The 21,631-nt window shown below is 34.1% G+C and overlaps 1 long non-coding RNA gene across 1 annotated transcript; it reads right to left on the reverse strand.

Annotated features, from left to right (window-relative positions):
- Positions 1–3,642: 3,642 nt before the first annotated feature.
- Positions 3,643–9,969, reverse strand: LOC147080004 (uncharacterized). The gene is made up of 5 exons (XR_015071605.1): positions 9,696–9,969; positions 8,497–8,685; positions 6,933–7,100; positions 5,239–5,463; positions 3,643–4,871 (listed from the first exon to the last, which is right to left on the reverse strand). It is a non-coding gene; the product is annotated as an uncharacterized LOC147080004 (long non-coding RNA).
- Positions 9,970–21,631: the final 11,662 nt, after the last annotated feature.

Below are 21,631 nucleotides of genomic sequence, written 5' to 3' on the forward strand. Positions count from 1 at the left end.
CCTTCAGCCATGAGGTTCCTACTATGAAGAAGAAGAATGATGCTAACACCAAAGTAACCAATACACTGGCTGGATACAATGGCACCATACCTATATTCTTGACAATGGCCAGCATTAAATAATATACAAAGTCATACTGCATCTCTCATATACATACGAAACTAAGATGCTCACACAGTGTAATTGTAGTTCGAAGTTAAGTAGTGAGGAGTTGGATTCACGACTACTTCCAATGCTGCTACCGTGACTTTTCGTGTATTACTTGCTATCGTCTTAGGTAGACGAATTACAAAGTAGACCGTGTAGGTATATCATATTGTGCAGGTGAATCAGAGGTGCGCTCGCGGTGCTCATCGAGGATGTGAGGAGTGAGAGCCACGTCGACTCCTTGGCATGGTGCTATATCTTTTCGTGTATACTATCGTCTCAGGTAGACAAATTGCAAAACAAACTTTATATGATTCCGACGAATCCGATGTACACGCGGGATTCTCATCAAGTGCCAAGTTACGGAGGTGAGGATTGGGAGTCACGACCACTTCCCGACCTGGTACCATAACCTTTCGTGTATACTATCATTTCAAGTAGACAAATCACAGAAGAAAGTATGTCTCTTTGATTATGTATACGGGTTGTTAGGTAACGCACCTGGACTACACGTAAATAATCTTTTAAATGTATTTTATATATCAGTGGCTTGTTGTCGATTGTGATTATAAAATAATAAATGTATAAATAAAAGGACTATGATGATTAAAAGCAATATTTATAATTGCTAATCAGGCTCTGTCAATCTCTCAGATCATATTGTTGTAGAATGTATAGAATATAGACACTAAGTCGCTTGCCAGCATAAGGTGAAAAGCAAAAATGGTTCTGGCAGAAAACACTAACTCAATTAGTTGTTATTTCCAGGCAACATTTCGTAATTTATCATTTAGTGCGTTTGCAGAAAACTGTTTTTAAGTAAATGTATATTTTATAAAAATTAGTGTGTTTTCCAGACGGCAAAGTTTGAAATAAGGAACATTTTGGTATAACTAACTCAATATGTCATTTTTTCGAATTAGTGTCTTCTGCCAGAACAGTGACGAAATATAACCACAACAGCTGCCATTCAACGGTATTTTTCTACTTACGAGTTATTGCTCCCAATTTTATATTTATGAGTGTTATGAGAAATGTGTTTTAAGTTATTTACGTACCTTGTAGAATACCTAAGCGTATGATGAATTTTATTTTCAGAACAAAGTGGCAGAAAATAATATGAGATCAGGAATTATTGTAACCCCAAAATCACAAAAATGTGGGTTCCGAGGTATTGCATGTTCAATTTCGAAGGTTTGTTGTTTCTCAGAAAAAAATAACAAAGAATTTGAGAAATTTCAATGCCCTTTTCTATTTAAGTACATCTTCCGACCAAAAATGTTCAAAATTAATTCAAAAACTCCATTTTAAATTAAAGCCAAGGACTTTATTTACTTCTTTTGATCAACTTTTTTTCTCGGCATGCCAAATTTTCTTCTAACAAGGAAATTACGAAATTTTCGTAGGTACTTTAGGCTATTTTTTAATGTCGAACTTAACGGCCCACATGCTCAGCGTACGTCAAAATGAAGATTTTATGCTATTTTCAGAGCACAACCCTGGACATTCCTTAAACGTTGTAGATAATCTATTTATATAATTTTGAAGCCTTATTATCCTTTATATATATTTTAAACATTTAATGACTGCATAAAGTATTTTTATTACATAAAATAGTATTCTTTTAAATCTCTCGCTCTAATGTTTTAGAATATAGTCATATTTCAGTACGTCCATGTGAAGTGGTGTTAAGATTTTTTATATTTATTAATTTTTAAAAGCATTTATAAAACCATTAGTAAAATTTATGTCAACATTATTATAGTGAAATATTTACGATAAAAAATTATATTGATAATCTCTGTGATCCCAAATTTGACAAGAATTAGGCATTTTATTATTCAAAAAATGGGCAAGATTTACACATTTGAAAATAATTCTAAAGATACTGATTATAAGCTGTCTTTGAAGTTTCAAATGTGATAAACATTCTACGAATAATGTTTGCTTTATAATAATTATTGACCTAAGAATAAGGTAGTATTTTTTTGAAATGCGCCTTTTCTATTGGCATTTCCCAGTGGTTCAGCTACAACATACGCTCGTAGCCATAAATTGACAAACGATAAATGAAGTAAGGAATAAGATCGTGGTAACGCGCGTGTTTGAACATGTACCGTTTTTAAAAAAATATTTTTTTTTTCGGTTAGGTACATGTTCAAACACGCGCGTTAACATGATCTTACTCCCTACTTCATTTATCGCTTTGGATGTTGATATATTCCATCTACGTGAGGATGAGTATAGGTGGACGTTGTTTTATAAATTCTTAAAATAGGGTCCACTTAGCTCATTCGGTGTGCTTCCATGCTTTATAATTTATATATATTATTTTTTTTATATAATTTTGTACCTTTTACTTTACTTTTCATTCTGTTTTTGTGATACTGCATATATTTATTTCGTCTTTACACTGTTGCTTTGTTTTTAAATGTCATGTTGTGAACGTCTTAAATTTGAATTTGTTTGAGTTTTCGAGTGGTATACCGAGTATTCATGATGAGGAGGGGAGAGGCAGGAGGTCCTCAATTGGTGACGTTTTGTTAAAAAAAATGAATCATAAAGTTCGTGAAGATCGCAATTTTGATCCCAGATATCAGTAAGTCTACCATATAAATGATTTTGAGGGGAAAATTGGGGATGCAAAGGTGTTCGTTGGGTGCCCAAAATGCTGACGGAACATCACAAACAAAATTGTGTGAAAAGCGCTTAGGTCTTTTTGAAGCTTTCGGACTCATTCAAATGGGATGTCCTCCGTCATCCTGCTAATAACGCCTGACCTGGCGCCGACTTATTTCCTTCTTTTTCTTCACCCGAAGCAACATTTGGCCGGACGTGGAGGAAGAGATGAGAACATTTTTGAGGTTGGTGGGGCCAGAATTCTACTAGGGAATCGAGAACCTAGTACCACGGCTCACCAAGTGCATCAATCGTAACGGGGACTACGTAAATAGTGGGGATATGTACCTTAAATTCGTATGATTTTTTTGTAAAAATAATTTTTCCCGATTTTCAAAACAAGAGGTCTTTAATTTTGGGACAACCTCGTAGTTTCTGACGGATTCTTCAAAAATAAATATAAGGGGTGTACCTACTTTAATATCATTCTAGTTGCAAATAATGCAACATGTGTATCCAGTTTTAACAGAGAAAGTCCTGAAATACATCTTGCCTTTTCCAACTTCATATCTATGTGAAGTTGCTTTTTCAGCATTTTTGTAGACATTGAGTCAAAAAATGGGGCAGGCTTTTGTATGTGGAATGTGTTGTCTCAACATAAACAATTTCATTCTTCTCATTGATTATAATGAATGTTATTTATAATATAACTTTTATTTAAATTTAATTGTCAATGAATTTTATTTTTCGTTTATTATTTTGTGTATGTACTAAAAAAGGAAAACATAAAGATATTTTGGTTGTTATTAAAGTAAATGCATTTTTTTTTTGACACAGATGTCGAAAGTTTGGGAATAACATAATAAAACGAGGGATCATTAGATAGAAAAATATTTTTTTTTTTTGACATATCAACTCGTGGAAAAATATATGGAATCTATTACTTACACCAATTATAAGACAACATATATTAATTATTATTATAGTGGCAGAAAACGTTAAGTCAGAAAACCATATTTTGGGATAATCGACAATTTCGAAAATCAAGTGATTTAAACCTCTATTTACTTTACACAATATCTTAAGCTCGGTTCAGACATGACGGATTGTGTGCGGATGCAAGCTGTGCGTTATGATCCACGCGGAGCCAATATGCTGTAGCATCTAAATATTCATTTACACTTGTCACACCAATTATGATTTATGGTTAAACAATAAAAAATAAGTATATTTTACCACAATTTTTTTTCTTACATATTTAATTAATGACATGTAACATCGAGTGTCGACAGCTTTAAAAACTTGGCTTGTACAGTCTGCTACTGAGATGGTACATCGCAAAGAGAGCTCATTATCTGTATGGTAATGACTGGAGTGAAATTTGACTCGATGCGGAATGTCTGGGACTCACGACTACGTGAGTCATGGCACTTTACGAAGCTAAGTGTCATCTGCAGAGTACCCATATACGGGATGCTAGCATGACCTTGGATGATGCAAAGAATCTGACTAGCGATGATGTGCTAGACAGGTTAAAAAAGAAGCCAATTTGGCAAGAAAAACGCTAAAATTGTCTCTAACTACTAACTACTACTTACTACTCTAAAAATAATGCAAAAAGCGTTATAGGTAATCAAAGATGCTTGTGTTGATGTTGCATAGAAAAATGGCACTTATGAATTATGAAAAATTGAAACATGATTCAGCGATTTTGATAGAGAAACCGCGAAAGGTTTCTTCAACATCTTTGGTTATAATCAACTCATTGATTCAACAAAAAAGTACAGTTCATTTGTTTCAAGTGTTCGATATTTAAATTTGTTTTTATGTCTGCATTAAAATGGAGTCAGACACCTCCTCGCATATCGTGCCGCTGTGATACTTTGTAATATTTCATGACTAACTTTCATCTCACATTTCTTTTCTTGATTTTACCATAACGCTTATAATATACTTTTGCTTTAAATAAACGTATAATAATATTATAATAATGCTTTTTTTCCCTTTGCATTGAATGTTCTGTGACTCCACTACTTCTAAATGTCTTCATGTCCACTCTGCATCGCAATGCACAGAGTGAACCACGTGTACATCATCAGCAATATCTGAAACGTTAGAAATCACGATGAATTATTGAAAATTGACTGTGTCATCCGTTACCAGATCAAGTGATATGTCCAAAAAATGTGTTGTGAACCAAGCGTTTGGACTATAACTAAATAATTACAAGATAAGAATTTTTTATATACCACATTTTAAAATTTTCTGTTGAATTATTATGCTCAAACTTGTACTTGATATGAAGTAAATAAAAAACAAACAAACAAATATAGAATATACTGAAATGTCATTTTGACATTTCATTTTGATTTCCATAGTAACGCACATATATATTAATAATTTTGTTGCTAGGACCACCCCCTTAGCAACCAATAATAGTCTCTTACATTTTTTACATATTGCCAGATTTACCTGTACTAATGCAATTGACCTCAAAACACCGTCGACCACTATACACTCGTACTTTTTGCTGGCTTCAAAAGCAGGCAGGCAACCTTGTGTAAATACATTCGGAGGAGAGCAGTTAAACAATGTTTTCTCGAGCCCGATGGCCTGGTCCGGGCAACAGCATGGTGGGATGGTTTTAACGCCAATTTCGTACCAATCCTCGGCCGCAGTCACACCGCAACACTGGAGCTGAAAAGAGAATTTCTAGATTACTCATTGACACAGAGAAGTATACCCTGCACCTATTCAAAGAGGCGGTGTTAGACATACTTTGGCAATGATATTGTATCAAATTTAATGTCTTCTAGCATTTCTTTCATAAAACACATGGGCAAATTAAACTGCATAAAATATTTTATAAAAGTTAACCTTAAAATAATTACAAGATAAAAAGAACTTTTTATATACCACGTTTTTAGATTCCGTTGAATCATAATATAAACTTGACAATTCTATGTATTAATAAATACTTTTTTTAAATTTTTTTGATGAATTATCCCATCAACTTGAAAGAAAATGATCAAATGCGTAATAAAGAGAGCAATTATAAGAAATTTTCAAACATTTATTAATAATTGAATAACATATGAGTTTTTTAAAACTTGTACTTGATATGAAGTAAAAAACAAGAAAGCGAGTTAATTCTTTTTTCAAAATCGTCGAACGCCATTACGCAAAAGTGCAACCATTGAATACGATCAAAGCGCTACCTTGCGGATTTTTTCCATACAAAACAGAATTAACTGAAAATGAATTCAATTCTGCTCAAAGATGGCTAAAAGTAATAAAAGAATGCATTGTCATCGTGTTCTGATATATTCTAAAAGTTTCAAATGTCTAGCTAGTCAGGAAGTTAGTTAAAAATTGATTGCAAGATTTGTACTAGACAAGCAAGGAAACGAGCTAATAAAAACGTGGTAAAATAAGCTTAATAAATTTCTAGTCTTCTATATCTATTTTTGTAATCTGGGTAGCGATTATTAAATACGTCATGATGTAATATAACATTTCATATTATGTTTTGTGTCCTACGGTTCTATATTATATTCATTAGTTTTTTCTCGCTCTGGATAGAAGAAGTCTAATATGAATTGCTGTAATGTTGAGAATTTTGAATTCAGTTCGATTTTTTAATCAAACTATTTTACTTGAGGTTGTATCGGTAACAAGTTCATTATTTCCTTGTCTATTGGTAGCCCTAAAAACAAAATGGTTGATTGCGATCTGTTTTGGGCTATTGGTTTATTTAAATAACTTAGATATGTACACAGTTTTCTCTGTTTTCATCTTAAACATAATGGGCAATATATTGCTTTTGGCTGATATCTACTTTGATATGGGAATATGTGTTTTGCATGAAATTGAATTCTAGTTTAATTATACATACACTAGTAAATAACCAATATTGTGAATTTTAGAATTCAAGGCTTATTTTGATAACATCTGCACATAAGTTATTACATATTATGTAGAATCATGTATGCTATTAACTTTACTAATTGGGTGATTCTAAATTTTATTGCAATGTCATAGTAAAAGTGTGAAGTTCTCCTCAAATGAACTTGCATTGCAATATTACTTACGGCTAACTTACGTCAGTAGACCAGAGATCCTATATTTTTTGTGTGATGCCATATTATTGTGGTTTCAGTATTTACCTTTTGTTGCATTTCATTCCAACCATATTGATATTCCATCACACTCGGGTAACTGTGGAATGTCTGATTGAACATTGACTTTGTATTTTCCATATTTTTCAGACTGTTTTGAAAACCGACCGTGTAGTTAATCTCGATAGCGAGCAAACCCAATGATAATATGGAATACTGAAAAAAAAGTTCAATCACTAGTTGTCACTCTCATGACGTGTAAAGGCTTAATTAAAGGATATGTAGATATAGTAGGTAACAGTGTTGAAGGGTGGAGGTAGGCTGTTGAAATCAGTCATAAATAGTGCACACTAAACCTTGTCAGCCAAACGTATTTGTTTTCATTGAACTTAGACTACAATATCTAGATAGTGCTTGTTAATTTTTAAAATTCAATTAAACCCTGCCTAATCCAAGCCATAGTAGATCATAGGTCAAAAATATTCGTTTATCTATAAAATATTTAAAATTAGGCTATTAAATCATAGACAATTTTAGATATTTTATTGATAGAAGAATATTTTTTATCGATTATGGTTTGGGTAGGCAGGGCTTAATGAATTTAAAAAATCTAACCAACACCATCTGTAATATATCTGAGGGTTTTCAAAAACGTATGTTCAGTAATATGTACATAGAATGTTTACATTCTCAAATCTTGTGAATTATTCATGGAATAAAAGAAATGGTTTATTAAATAAACATTCGTTGATGTCCACAAAACCAAATATATGGTTGTATTCAGAGGGGTGCCTGGGGTCCTCCATCAGTGACAGTAAACCTAGGGCAGCAAATATCGCTTCGGTTCAATGGCTACATTGAACCGACACTTGAAATGCGTCATGCTTTAGACCAGTTGTCATGTGTGGTTCGTAAACTCAGCACATAATCAAAAACATGGAATGAGTGTTAAACTAATTTGAGCAGTATCTTCGGACCCATGAATGCCACCCAGTCAGGATGAAGACGGAAATACAATTATTATAAGCTGTACAACAATTTGTATGGTTCGGCGTGGCAAACCTTGTAAAAGATGGTATTTATTTTCTTACCAGTTCAATTAATATAATTATAAAACCTTTAACGTAAATTTTTCAGAAAATTACTATACCAGAGCCCAAAATTGTTTTAGAGAGTTGTAGTTTTCACCTGTTTGAGCTATTGTTATATTATTTGATGTGCTGAGGATTGAACAAATATAAGTAGGTACACCATCGACCAAATTGAATAAATCGACTTCATAGTTAAATGCGATTGTAAAATCTACATACCTAACTGTTCAATATTCTGTTAATTGGTTTTGTTCTCTATTATTATTAACTATTTTTTTTATTCAATTTTAAAAATTAACGTATATCTGCAATTTGTGCGTAACAAAGTTTAGTGTGCAATATTTATGTCGGATCTCTACAGCCTACCTCTACCCTCGATCCTACAGAAGATTTTTTTTTTTCGTCTTTATCATTAACTCAGTTTTTCATTATATGTCACTTATACTCGTTTAATTCTCAGCACCTCATTTTTATAAGTACAATGACAAGGTAATGAATATTAAATAAAATTTGGATAATACCGTGATGTATGTGTAACGATTCTTGATACATTCAATGCATAATCCTGCCATTACCATAATCATTGAAAAGTAGCCGACCAAACCCAAGTGAGCATATCCCATTAGATAGGAATTTTTAACAAAGACAAGCTCATAGTCGTACTTAGTACAGAGAATGTATGACACACAGTTTAATATGAAGGCCAACACCTGAAAAAAAACAGATAATTAGTTTTTTTAACCATGTCCGATCCTAAAAAGATCATGAGTGGAGGTGTATATTAACAGATTTTTGTCTTTATGAGAAATGAATGTTAGCAATTTGCTCAACTATACTCCGACTCCAAGCACACATTGAAAAACAACATGTGTATTTGCCAGATCCGGGATTCGAGCCCCGGACCCACGACATCATACGCAAATGCGTTATCTGCTCAGCCACTGTGGGCGTAATTAATTACCTATATCAAATGGTTTGACATAAACAAATCTTGTGCAGGTAGCAAATTTAATCGACATTTTGTATGTAACATTTAGTGTATTAATTATAAGATGTATATAATTATATTAGTCTTGATTTATCTGTCTGCAACGCAGCACGATACACACAGACGCACACGTATACTCTATTTCTGTCTGCGCATTGAACACACTGAATTCATAGACAATAATGCTGACAGGTGGCCCTACCACCTGGTGTTTTGTCCTACTAAGAAGTACGTAAGACCAGCATGTTGAATTTTCAAGCAAATCTGGTGTAATGTTCCAGCTACATTATGAGACTTTTAAGCTATTTGTGTTGTCGAAAAATGCTAGATTTAACGCCATACGCCAGATGGAAAATTTTGCAAGCTAGATGACTATTCAAAAATAGATCTAGATCTGGCAAGAAAATGCAGTTGGTTCCTTTCAGACGTTTAACATATTTTTGTCTGTTGAACAAAAAGAAAATAATGTAGTTAATTAAATAAAATGGGAACTACAGCGATTTTACTTTTGATCTCTAGCAAATTGAAACTTGGGTTCTTGTCGGTTTACAGCGGCAAACAAATTTTGAAAATAGCCGAAATACTGTATTTTAGGTTAGGTTAGGTTGTAAGGTTGTAACCGAATTTGAAATATTTTTGACTAGTTCCAATTACATAACTCAATGTAGGTACAACGATAGTTGGGACTTTTATGTTTACCAATTTAACATAGATAAATAGGTAGCTACTTACGAAGTGTATTCCGCTGGAAATTATAAATATCTTGCCAGCCATGCTGATGATCAAAAAACAATACAAAATAGGGATATAATACCTATTTAATAGGTAAGGAATGCTTAGCTGATTAAAATGTATTCCCTTTTTGCATTTAAGTATAACAATGGCCGGATTTAATACTGATTTAACTACTATCGTAACTGTGAGCTTTGTTTCACTAGTAAAAAAGTAAAATGGCCAAGCTTCGTTTCACACTCGTCAGCTTCCTATACGAACATAATATATTCGTACTTTGTTGCAGAGTAGAGATGGGCAATCGGTTTACTGCTATTAGACATTTGATTGAGAGATTTTGTATTGAGATTATAACATCAAAACAAGATAAAGCAACCCTTTAGTTGTAATAATCAGTGACTTCCCGTGGAGGTAGGCAGATTGAGCGTCGCTTGGGGGTGGCAGTTACTCAAAGGATGGCAAATCGAGGAGAATTATTTGGTATATATAGAAATAGCTACCTAAACTCAGTAATAACTAAAATATCTTTCCATTTAAAAAAAATCAGCTTACTTGTTGGAAACAGAGTGTATTAATTAACATAACAGATTTAAGAGGACTGTATTTTTTTTTGTCGGGGTTGTGATGTCTAGTTTACTTCCTTGTTGATCAGAAATGACGCGTGCAGATTTGCGAATACTAAATTACAGTCGGACTTATTAACCAGACGTGTTGGCCGTCAAAACTAAAGTTACAGGGGATGCATTTATATATTTTGTTAGTAATGTATCCATGTAACACATTTCTTAGACATTGGAGTCATGAAAGGATAATAAAAAATACTGTATAAAAAATGGGGCGGCATTTTGGCGCTGTCTAGGGGCGGCAATTTGTCTAGGGACGTCACTAATAATAATTGTTACAATAAGTGCTCATACTTCGATACAAACCTACCCTAGATAGCTGCCATAGCAGCTGAAAAAAGTCTAGTGCAGCGGACCCCAACCTTTTGAATCTCGCGGACTACTAAACTCAAAATCGCTAATCCCGCGGACCACTACCACGTATTTTTCCACACTTGTTAAAAATTCGATAGGTATGTCAATATAATGATAAAAGCATTATAATAAATAAACTTCTTTACACAGATATTCATTACGAAAAATGCAAAAAAAAAAAAACATTTTAAATTTCATTTCATTAAAAAAGAAACAATATAATTATTTAATTGATATGAATTCTACGCCGACATAGAGGTGCATAAAAGATTAATAATTATTACAGGTAACAGAAAGATAATCAGTGTGACCTTTGTTGCTGTTTGTTTGAAACAAACTGTTGGATTCTTGGTTCCAATGATGTTACTGCAACACGAAGAGCCGTTTGTATTTCAAGCCGACTGCGGTACTTGGTTTTAATTGCCGTAACTGACGAGAATGTCTTTTCACATATATAATATTATGTAGTTGTAAATGGAATCAAAAATTTTAAGGCTTTTCACTCAACACTCGGTACTCATTTTTAACAGAAAGCCAAATATGATATCTTGATACAGACGAGTGGAATTTACTTTTGAGACCATCGTCGGATGATAGATCAATTAGGCTTTCTTTTCCTTTTATGTCTAATAAAATTACAATTATCGATTTTCGCCGTGAATGGATCTATTATCCACGTATTTCCGTGTCTGGGTTCCTCTTCCTTTGGATAATAAAGACAAAAAGAGTCAGTGAGCGATTATAAGTGCTGTCGAACAAGAGTTATTGTTGACATCCTCTTGTTTCACCTAATCATCAAAATAAGGGAACATTTGCAGGTCTTCTTCAGCCAACCGCGTTTGCCACAGCAATATCTTCCTTTGAAATGCGTCAATTTAACACATTGAATATGGACTGGACATGGTGTGTCACCCGTTATGTATATGCAGCCACGTCATACGCGGCCGCATAACATAACCCTTACGTGTGCCAGATCAAAGAATTTAAGCACTCATTTTGTCCCGAGCAGAGCCGCGCGGGGCTAGTGATGCAACTTTGCAACGAACTGCGAATGCATGATGTTAATTTATATGGCAACTATCAGAGTGACTTTAATTTGAAGAGTCCCAAGGGGAGTCGAGAGTGTCCCGCTCCCCGTACGCTCTGACGAATTTAGTAAAGGCCGCAAAATTGGCCTCGGTTGCCACCATGTCCGCGTTTCCTATTGGGCCCGAATGGGGTCGGACCCGGGCAAACAACTCCCGTTTAGGATTCTTTAGGAAACAAGCCAGTTTAGGATTCTCGATAATGCGACCTTAGCTGTCGCACGGTGTTGTTTGGTATTATTACACGATCGACTGTTGAAAGGAAACTGACCAACACCATCTACAAATAAGTACCCGTAGAATGGCAAGAACTTATGCATCAACCGAAAAATAATATATGAGGGGTATAGAAGCAAAGACAGAAATCTTGGAAAAATTGGCAAAATAACCTATGAATGCAGAAATATAGAGCTGCTCATTATGCACATGGTAAAATAATATTTGAGGCGCAAACCTGCATTCTTTCATACAAAAATCACTTTAAAAATTCATCTTAGAAGCAAACGCTACATTCTTCAATATTCAATATGATTCTCATACAAAGACACGTGACAAAATGGCCGCTCGGTACAATTTGGGAGCAAACACAGCAAACATTCAATTAGTTAGACACAAAACCAGCAATCTTATAAATTTGGAAGCAAATGTAGCAATATTGACTTTTATTATTAAAATATCTTAATAAGTGTAGCGCAATTCCTGATTTTTATTTTACAGATTATCTTTTTAATCTTAAAAAAACTGTAAAAAAAATGTAAAAAAAAAACAAAAAGTTCTGCATTAAGCTTATCTGCCTTAAATTAGTTTTTTTAGCTTTTTCTCCAGAACACTTATTTGGTAGAATGCTGACTTTGCTTCTATATCCCTCATATACTCCAACAAAATAGACAAAGACAAAGCATCCCACATATGCTCGTAACAGATAGGCTGCCTCGAAAACAGTTTACACCACTGCTGTTATCTGTTACTACTTCACCATGTTCAATCCTAATAAGATCATATGGGCCTCCACAGACTGGAGGTCGTATTAAAAGATTTTGTTTTTACTAGTAATAGATGTTAGCCACTTGCTCAACCTATTAGGTCCATACAGTGACGTCCCCAAGCAAAGTACCGCCCTTATGCACATTTAAAATGCTGTCTCCTTTTATTTTTAATCACAAATCATATGCAAAATTGTTAGGAGCATACACACCATGTACCTACTGAGGATTAGAAAATGTCTATGAAATCTACTCTCAAACAGCGGTGGTTTTAGATAAATGGAGGCCTAAAGCGTTGACAAGTGTTGTACAGGCCCCTTTTGGGTTTTAAAAACTAAGATACGACGGTAAGACGGTACTTTCTAATGAAACGATCTCCGCTTCGTGGAAAACATCCACTGCTTTCAAAACTTGTAATGATTGTATTAGTTTATTTGTTTGCCGCCCCTAAGCAACGCATGATCTGCATACCTCACGGGACGTCACTGAGTCCATAATCTGACTCCAAACACAAATTGAAAAACAATATGTGTATTTGCCAGCCCCAGGATTCGAATCAGGAACCCATGACATTATAAGCCGCTCGGCCATCGTGGGCGGTTGTCTATTTACCCGTTTATAATGTGGATTTTTGTGCATCTATAAGCTACCCGTACACAAGCATTATTACTATCAAGATCAAAAAACATTGATAGTAATTAATATTGGTCGTGTATTCAGTGGAATTCTGTAAACAATGATGATGGAAGACGAGTACGATCCAGTGGATTTGGGGGAACATGAACCTACGTTATGTTACATTTTTTATATTTTCGAAAATATTTTTTTGATGTTATAGTTACTGTTTTTGAGGTTATAGTTACTTCATATGTTTGTGGTTGGCTTATAAATTAATGGTATTGTTCATTCGTAGATCAAAAATAACTTCATAATTCTCTGGGCGAAATGCTACCAAAGGTCGTACTCTTAAAGCTAGATACCTATGTGATGCCTATCTACTAGCTAGTACAGAAACAAAATAGGTAGGTACCCAAAGAGATTGAAAGACTTTGAAAGAATTGAAGGAGGAGTCCAATCTCTTTGTAGGTACCCAATTATGACAAATTTTGCAAGTATATTACTGTTGCCATTCCCATCATCATATTTAGTTGAATGCGGCCTTAGCGCTGTAAATGAATTGTTATTGAAAAAAATAATTGTTTTGATATCAAAAACAGCGGAGATTTACGGTTAAAATTGACCAAATTAGTACCTCACAAAAAAACTCTTTACAGCTCACATCGAGCACAAGGTTCGCACTAATTTTTTTCCGAGTTGTACATGACGTAACATAATATACATATAAAATACTCACAATAATATTTCAATTAAAAATAATACCTATTGCCTACGTATGTCCGTTTTTTTATTTGAAGCAATTCATTTTTTAATTTTACCACGTTTTTCTTAGCTCGTATTCTTGTTTGTCCGGTGGTTGTTTATCCAGTACAAATCCTGCAATCGATTTTTAACTAACTTTCTGACTAGCTAGACATTTGAAACTTTTAGAATATACCAGAACACGTTGCCAATGCATTCTTTTAATTCTTTTAGCCATCTTTAGGTAGGATTGAATTCATTTTCAGTTAATTTTGTTTTGTATGAAAAGTTATTACGGAAGAAATGCGTAATCCAATTCACTATTATTGGTTGCTAAGCGGGTGGTCCTAACAACTAAATTATTAATATATACGTGCGTTACTATGGAAATCAAAATGACATTTCTGTATTCTATATTTGTTGGTTTGTTGAAAAATATTTGTTGACAATTGCCTTATTTGTCCTAAATTGTGAATAGGTACTTACATAGAATTGTCAAGTTCAACAGGAAATTTAAAAACGTGGTAAGTATATAAAGAGTTTTTTTTATCTTGTAATTATTTCAGAATTTGTTAGATAACTATAAAATTATTTTTAGAGATTTTATAAATGTCACGTTTCGGCATACATATTGTACCTACCTATATACTTATTCAAAGAAATATAATATAAACTCTAACGCTAAAACAGATCGCACTGAATAATATTAATACTTTAGTATTAGAGCCAGGTAAAGACGTACAATATGTAAAAAACACAAATTACCTATCATTCAATAATTGAGTTGCCTAGAGTCATAACTCAAATATTCGAAAATCGAGTTTTGAGATAATCGCAAAAAACCACCAGAATACTGTTTTTTTGTAATTAGAAGAAAAGTATTGAACTCCCCTGAATATTAATGAGTGAGTGAGTCGATTTACATTTTTTTTTAAAATATATATATATACCTAATACTCCTAAGGCTGCAGACATACATCACACTATGATAAAATAGAGTTCCCTGATTAGTTAGGTTAGGTTAGATTGAAAAATGTGAGTTATGACACCAACAGTCAACTTATCAACACTTTTTACATGCTTTAAAGTGATTTTTGATACCCAAATATTGGTATAGGTATTTAACACAAAAATTGCAAAATGTGAGTTATGACTCTAAGCGACTCAATTATTAGAAATAATAAAAAAGTACATATAATAAGATCTGCATAATATAATACTATAAAAAACAAATTAAGTACCTAGTGCTGAAGTACCTGAATCGATATATTGGCCATGTCAACATAATCATTAACTGTATAATGCAATAAAACCAACATAACACTCTCATTTCGAAGGAATATAATATTTACACTAACATTGAATAATTTAACTCAGAGGTAAGCTAATATATCGCGAGGTTGACCGAAAAAGATCAAATCGACGATAATCAAATACAACAACGAAGCTCATGATCACCGCCCGAACAAGACCAAACATGGAAATAGACGACACATCAACCAAACCAGATCCGAATCCAGAAACAGACGCTGATCCGGAACTACACCCTGCAACCGGAAAAACGAAGAGGAAGAAGAACGAAGAGAAGATTGAAGACCGATGTAGCCGACAGAAGAGGTCGCGAAGCAAAAGAAGAAAAGAAGCGAACGCGGTGGCCGAATGGATTGCCGAGATCGTAAGAATTAAATTAAACTCAATCGAATAAACAACACTTGACCTTGGAGCCATACAGCCTCTCCTGGTCCTCATCAAGAACCGGGAACAAATAACATCACCACGTAGAAGCAGCCAAAACCAGCCTTCCAGATATAATTACAAGATGAAGGGGATGTGGGATTTTCCCGGGTGCCCTGACTCCATGGAATATCAAAAGTCAAGTGAGTCAAAAAAGATGATTTGCACTCGAATCGACAATACAACTACTTTGCCAAAACTTGACAGCCAAGGGAAAAACTTCGGAAAATACGAATGGATACAGTCTGGAGTATATTAACATCTCGATGGCGTGCGTACTCGCCCATTTTGAATCCGTGCAGAAGAATCAGCATTGTGCTTAATTCACTTAATCAAAAACGATCAAAACGACATCTGTGGGTCTATTCTATACACACAGCCGTATCGGCGGCAGTTTATCATATGTATGTATTGAGATATTATAATTGTTACAATAAGTTAGCCATTTAAACGCCAAACTGTCTATCTCGCTTTAAAAGTTAACACAGCGAAGAGAGGGGCTGTTAAAACATATCAATTTTTGACAGTTTAGACGGGTAACTTATTGTAACAATTAACCTTCTCAATACATAAATATCATAAACTACCGTCGATAACCGCCTTGTGTATAGAAGAGACCTACTAACACGCATCGTGCACGATGGAGTCAGGGTGTGTGTATTTATACGTTCCCATGTGACAATATTATTGAAATTAGTAATAGCGATTTAGCTGTTTAGGAGTAGTTGAGCGGGTATTCCCAGTAATATTTTCAAACGTATCGATACGATACCATCGCAGCTATTCTTAACAGTTAACACTTTAGCACGTTCCCGCTATTTTCATTGGTTCAAATTAACACGGAAGCCATTCCATAGGCGGTTATCAGTGGCTATCGGCGGTTATCGACGATAATTGGTAAATTCGGAATACGGCGAAAATTTAGGTTGGTAGACATGTCGTGTGAAATATGTCTCTTATTCGGTCAAATTCGGATATTTTCGTACTGGCGTATCTGTTTTCTCTACCCAAACCTCGAAATGCTCGAAATTTTGTTTTGGAACGTCAAACAGCATAACATGAACACACAATTTTTGTCAGTCATGTCATTGCAGCATGTAGTAAAACAAATATAATGTTATGTTATTGCTAGTCTTTCGATATTTAGCAGCTCACGGGTAACAATAAATTGAGGCGGCAGGCGTCAAAATATGTAGTCCTATCTCCCATCTCAATTTTAAATATGTATTGACATACTCTATGTCGCTCTAAAAGTTAACACAGCCAAGATTGGGGTGTTAAAAGATAGAACTTTTTTTAGGCGGTTAATTTATTGTAATAATTAACTGCCTGAATACGTCAAGTGATAAATGTGATATATTTATCACATTTTTTAGCTCTTTTTGAGTGTTAAGTGATATGTTAGAATAGCCTCGCAGTTTCGATGTGATGCCGATATATTGTATCGATACTAATTATATTTCTATAGACAACCCTATGGCGTGATGTCATCATAAATAATATACGGATCAGCATATTTTCCCCGCGTCCTGATGACGCACCGTCCATCGACTACTAAACGTTTACGAATTTCAGTGCTGCCTAATTTTTGTAAATTATTGTATACTGCATCTATATGTATACCAGAGTACACAAAATGACAACTTTACAGGAGAGACGAATTTGTGATTTTTGGTAGGTACTTTAAACTCTGGCATTCGTAAATGGAAAAAGATCAAATTTATTTATTTATCAAAACAAGCATATTTTCTCGTGTTCTATATAAGCACTATGTATATACTTTACTATTATTATTATTTTAACGCTCATAATGGAGATAAGTACATTTTGTTTAACTCGAAATCTGTTGGTGGTACACAATAAAATATGCTAACTGACAAACAACTGTAAGTCCTGTAAGGGTTGTTTTTAAATTGAAATTAGAACCAACCAAAGAAATTGGACTCCTCAAGTCTAGTTTTCAATCTCTTTGGAACCTACAATTTTATTTAAAAAAACATGTGTATTATTAATTGTTATACTTTCTATTTTTATGAGATAGATGAAAAACCTTCGATATTTTTTAAATTATTGTAATTCAAGGCGATAACATTATAATTTTAAAAATGGCCAAAAGTACCTAACCAAAATTTTAATATTCACGTAACATTATATTCATGCAGGAGAGAGCACTTCGGTTCTATCAATGGATTTATATAAATGATTTAAAAAAATTTACATTACTTTTCCATTCAACCTCATCGCCTTTTGTAAGCAGATCAAAATGTGTCAATGATTAATGGTCAACCTGTATTAATATCAAATATAGTGTGGTGCAAGTCCGATCCTACAAATTTGGAAAATCACTTTACAAAACAACATTTCAAGATCAAGACTAATGAAGTAAATAATATTATGACACGCAATCGAAGAAATAAATAATTACAAGATAAAAGAACTTTTTATAAAAGTACCTACCACAATTTTAAATTTTCTGTTGAATCATATAAACTTGAGAATTCTATATAATAATAAATACTTTTTGTTGTACTTGATAGAAATACTGAATAAATATAGAATACTGAAATGTAATTTTGACATTTCATATTGATTTCCATAGTAACACACGTATATATTAATAATTTAGTTGCTAGGACCCCTTAGCAACCAATAATAGTGTTTTACTTTTTACGATTTTTTCCGAAATAACTTTCCATACAAAACAGAATTATCTGAAAATGAATTCAATTTTGCTTAAAGATGGCTAAAAGTATTAAAATAATGCATTGTCGTCGTGTTCTGATATATTCTAAAAGTTTCAAATATCTAGCTAGTCGGGAAGTTAGTTAAAACAAGATTTGTATTGGACAAAAAGAAAAAAATTGTACTGGACAAACAAGAATACGAGCTAATAAAAATGTGGTGATACATAAGTACATAGTATATAGAATACGAGAAAATAATATGCTTGTTTTGATAAATAAATAAATTTGATTTTTTTCCATTCACGAATGCCAGAAGAATGAAAGAGAAGTTAAAAGGTACCAAAAATCACAAATTTAATTCGACTCTCCTGTAAAGTTGCCATTTTGGATATACCTACCAACCGTACTTTACCTCTGATATACAGATGCTTCGTGCGAATAAGCTCCGAGGTTTAAGCGATTGTAACATGGACTTACCATTGTTTACCGCTATAGTCGGATTATAAGTTTCATCAAAAGAATTGTATGTTTTTTTACTGTTATTTACTTCTAATAGTTATGGAATTACAATGACATTTTTAATTTTGACTTTTATAATAAGAGTAATATGAGTTAAAGGCTGTTTACCACGTATGCAGGATAAGTAGGTTATGAAGTAATAATATAACAATAACCCCATTTCACGATTTTTGGAGTTACAATTTAGTTTTCCTCTGGTACTTATGCAGATGTTACCTACAGTAATTCGTCAAAAAATATATCTAGTATGCGTTGTTTTCTTTTGAAAACGTACCTATATTTTTTGCGTACAAGTCTGTTTACTGGAATTTTTTACGGAAATTTTCATAACTGATTCAAAAATGATAACCTAATGTAGGTAATGTTACATTCCCAAATGGTCTCCATTTGGGGATGTCTCTGTGAATCTGGAGAGGCCCAAATCGACAAATAGTAAGGGTTATAAATAATAATAGAGCCGGCAATGCTGTAAATCACGGCCGTTTAAAAATATCGGCAACGTCGCAATTGTCGCCGTTTTTCGACAACATTCTCGCTGAAAGCAAAACACAAGATGGCGGGTAATACGCGCCAGACGGCCAAACAGTAAACATCGTTAACTAGCGCTTCATATTATAAAAGAAATTGTAAGTGTGAAAAAATGTAATCATTAGTATATATTTAACGTAAGGTAAGCGTACCAGTAGTTGACCATTTAAGAAAAAAATTCAGCAAAAATAACGATTAACGCTTAGCATTACACCGAATGTTGGCAAAGCAAGTCTACTCACAATGGATCAAATGTCTTAATTAATATGACAAGACAAAAATTAAGAAAGGGTCTGTTACAAAAAAATTGTGTTCAATTTTTCAAGACCATGTTTTTGTTCCAGTAGTTGACCATCCAAAAAATTGAAAGTTGACCATGTCTAATCCGAAGGCTTTATGGCAAATCTGTCATCAGAGTTGCCTCAGGGCTTCCTGTCAGACCACTCTAGCTCATAGCTACTTGAATCGACTTGGTAGCAATGGGCGGTTTAGTAACAAGTTACATAGGAGAGGATTTTGTTTGACAGCCAATCATCAGCTTTGTTCGGGTAACAGAAGGTGCAAAATTAGTTACTTCAAACTAAAAATACAAAAATATATTTATTTTAGCAACTAAGTACATACATACTACATAGTAACGCATAGGCTCAGTACTTACCAAAATAAAACTTAACATAAAAATCCTTAGATATTCCAAATAAAGTCCAATTCCGGAACTAAATAAACATTACGAGTTTTGCTTACTTGTGTCGGGTCATTTATGTGGGATACTACAGCCTTCCATTCATGGCTAAGTACATCGGATTGCTCTGGCCATTTCCATAGTATCCCGCACTTTGCGTCGATGAAATAGTAGCTTTTACTTTAGAAATATGGACGATTTTCCCCGGGAAGTATTATAATATAATGTTCATTAATGACTTTCATAACGGGTAGCCATCGAGTTTTAGGCTTAAAGCTTTCATCACTAGACTTATGCCATTCACTCTCCGCTGAGTCTGAAATGTCAACACTTGGGTTAGAAGACTCAGAAGAAAAACGCATTTTCTTCTTGACTGCTTTCAATTCCCCCATTTTTTTTCTTCCTTTGCTTGCTCATTTAGTTCTTTCTTTCTTTGCCTCTCTGCAGCTCGTTCTTTTTTCAACCGTTCCATTTCTTTTTTCTTCCTCTTTTTGTTTAGGAAATACTCCTGGCAAGTGGGGTGGGGGTTTTTTCCCTTTTTTGCTTTCTTCTTTCCTTAGGTGCCTTAGGTGCACTGGCGATTGGAGACGAATCACCATCACAAGTCGTTAGACCAGCCACAGGTGCCCTAGCGATTGGAGATGAAACATCATAATAATTCATAGTATTCCAGGCGGCCAAAGACATCATATCATCGGATTCCTCTTCTTGCAATGCTGAGTCATCGCTGAGTCTGACCGGGTCAGGTGGAGTGATATTTTCCAACTCATTTTTTACTTTTCGCCACAGTGCGAACAGTGACTTATCATCTTTATCAGGTTCATTGTTTTTGCGGAATGATTCAAGATTTTCCTCATCAATGTTTTTACTCAGGAACTCCTCTAAATACCGCTTGGGTTCCTCTGATGTAACCATTGAAAGCACACTTTACGATTCTCCTGGTACTGTTACAGCTTAAGGGCTCCATGGACAAAGTCCACATTTTCGGAAATGTCTTGAGGAATTCTTTTGTACTTGTAGAGGACCGTCGTTGGTGTGACAGCCCCACCGACACTCCCTGTTACTATGACGGTTATGCATTCTTTATCGTCGGCATTTACCTGCTGGTACACTGTCTCGATTCCTTTTTTGGCTAAGACCCTGCTCCCCTAGGGGCGGCAGGTTATATGAAAGTATGGTGAAGCAGGCAGGTTATATAAAAAAGTATGGTGAGGTAGGCTGATAAACAATTTGCGGCAAAACTAACGTTAACATTATTAATTATATGGGTACGTTATAATGACCAAAGTAAATCCTCCGTGATGCCTTGCATTTTTTTTCTCGCGTCGCTATTTCTCGTAAGTTGTCGGCTATTGTTGGCCTGCTTCATTCAGTTGCTATATATT

This window comes from Rhyacophila brunnea, unplaced genomic scaffold, assembly GCF_057557595.1.
Source record: "Rhyacophila brunnea isolate RB1 unplaced genomic scaffold, BYU_Rbru_1.0 scaffold_1, whole genome shotgun sequence".
Classification (NCBI taxonomy): Eukaryota; Metazoa; Arthropoda; class Insecta; order Trichoptera; family Rhyacophilidae; genus Rhyacophila; species Rhyacophila brunnea.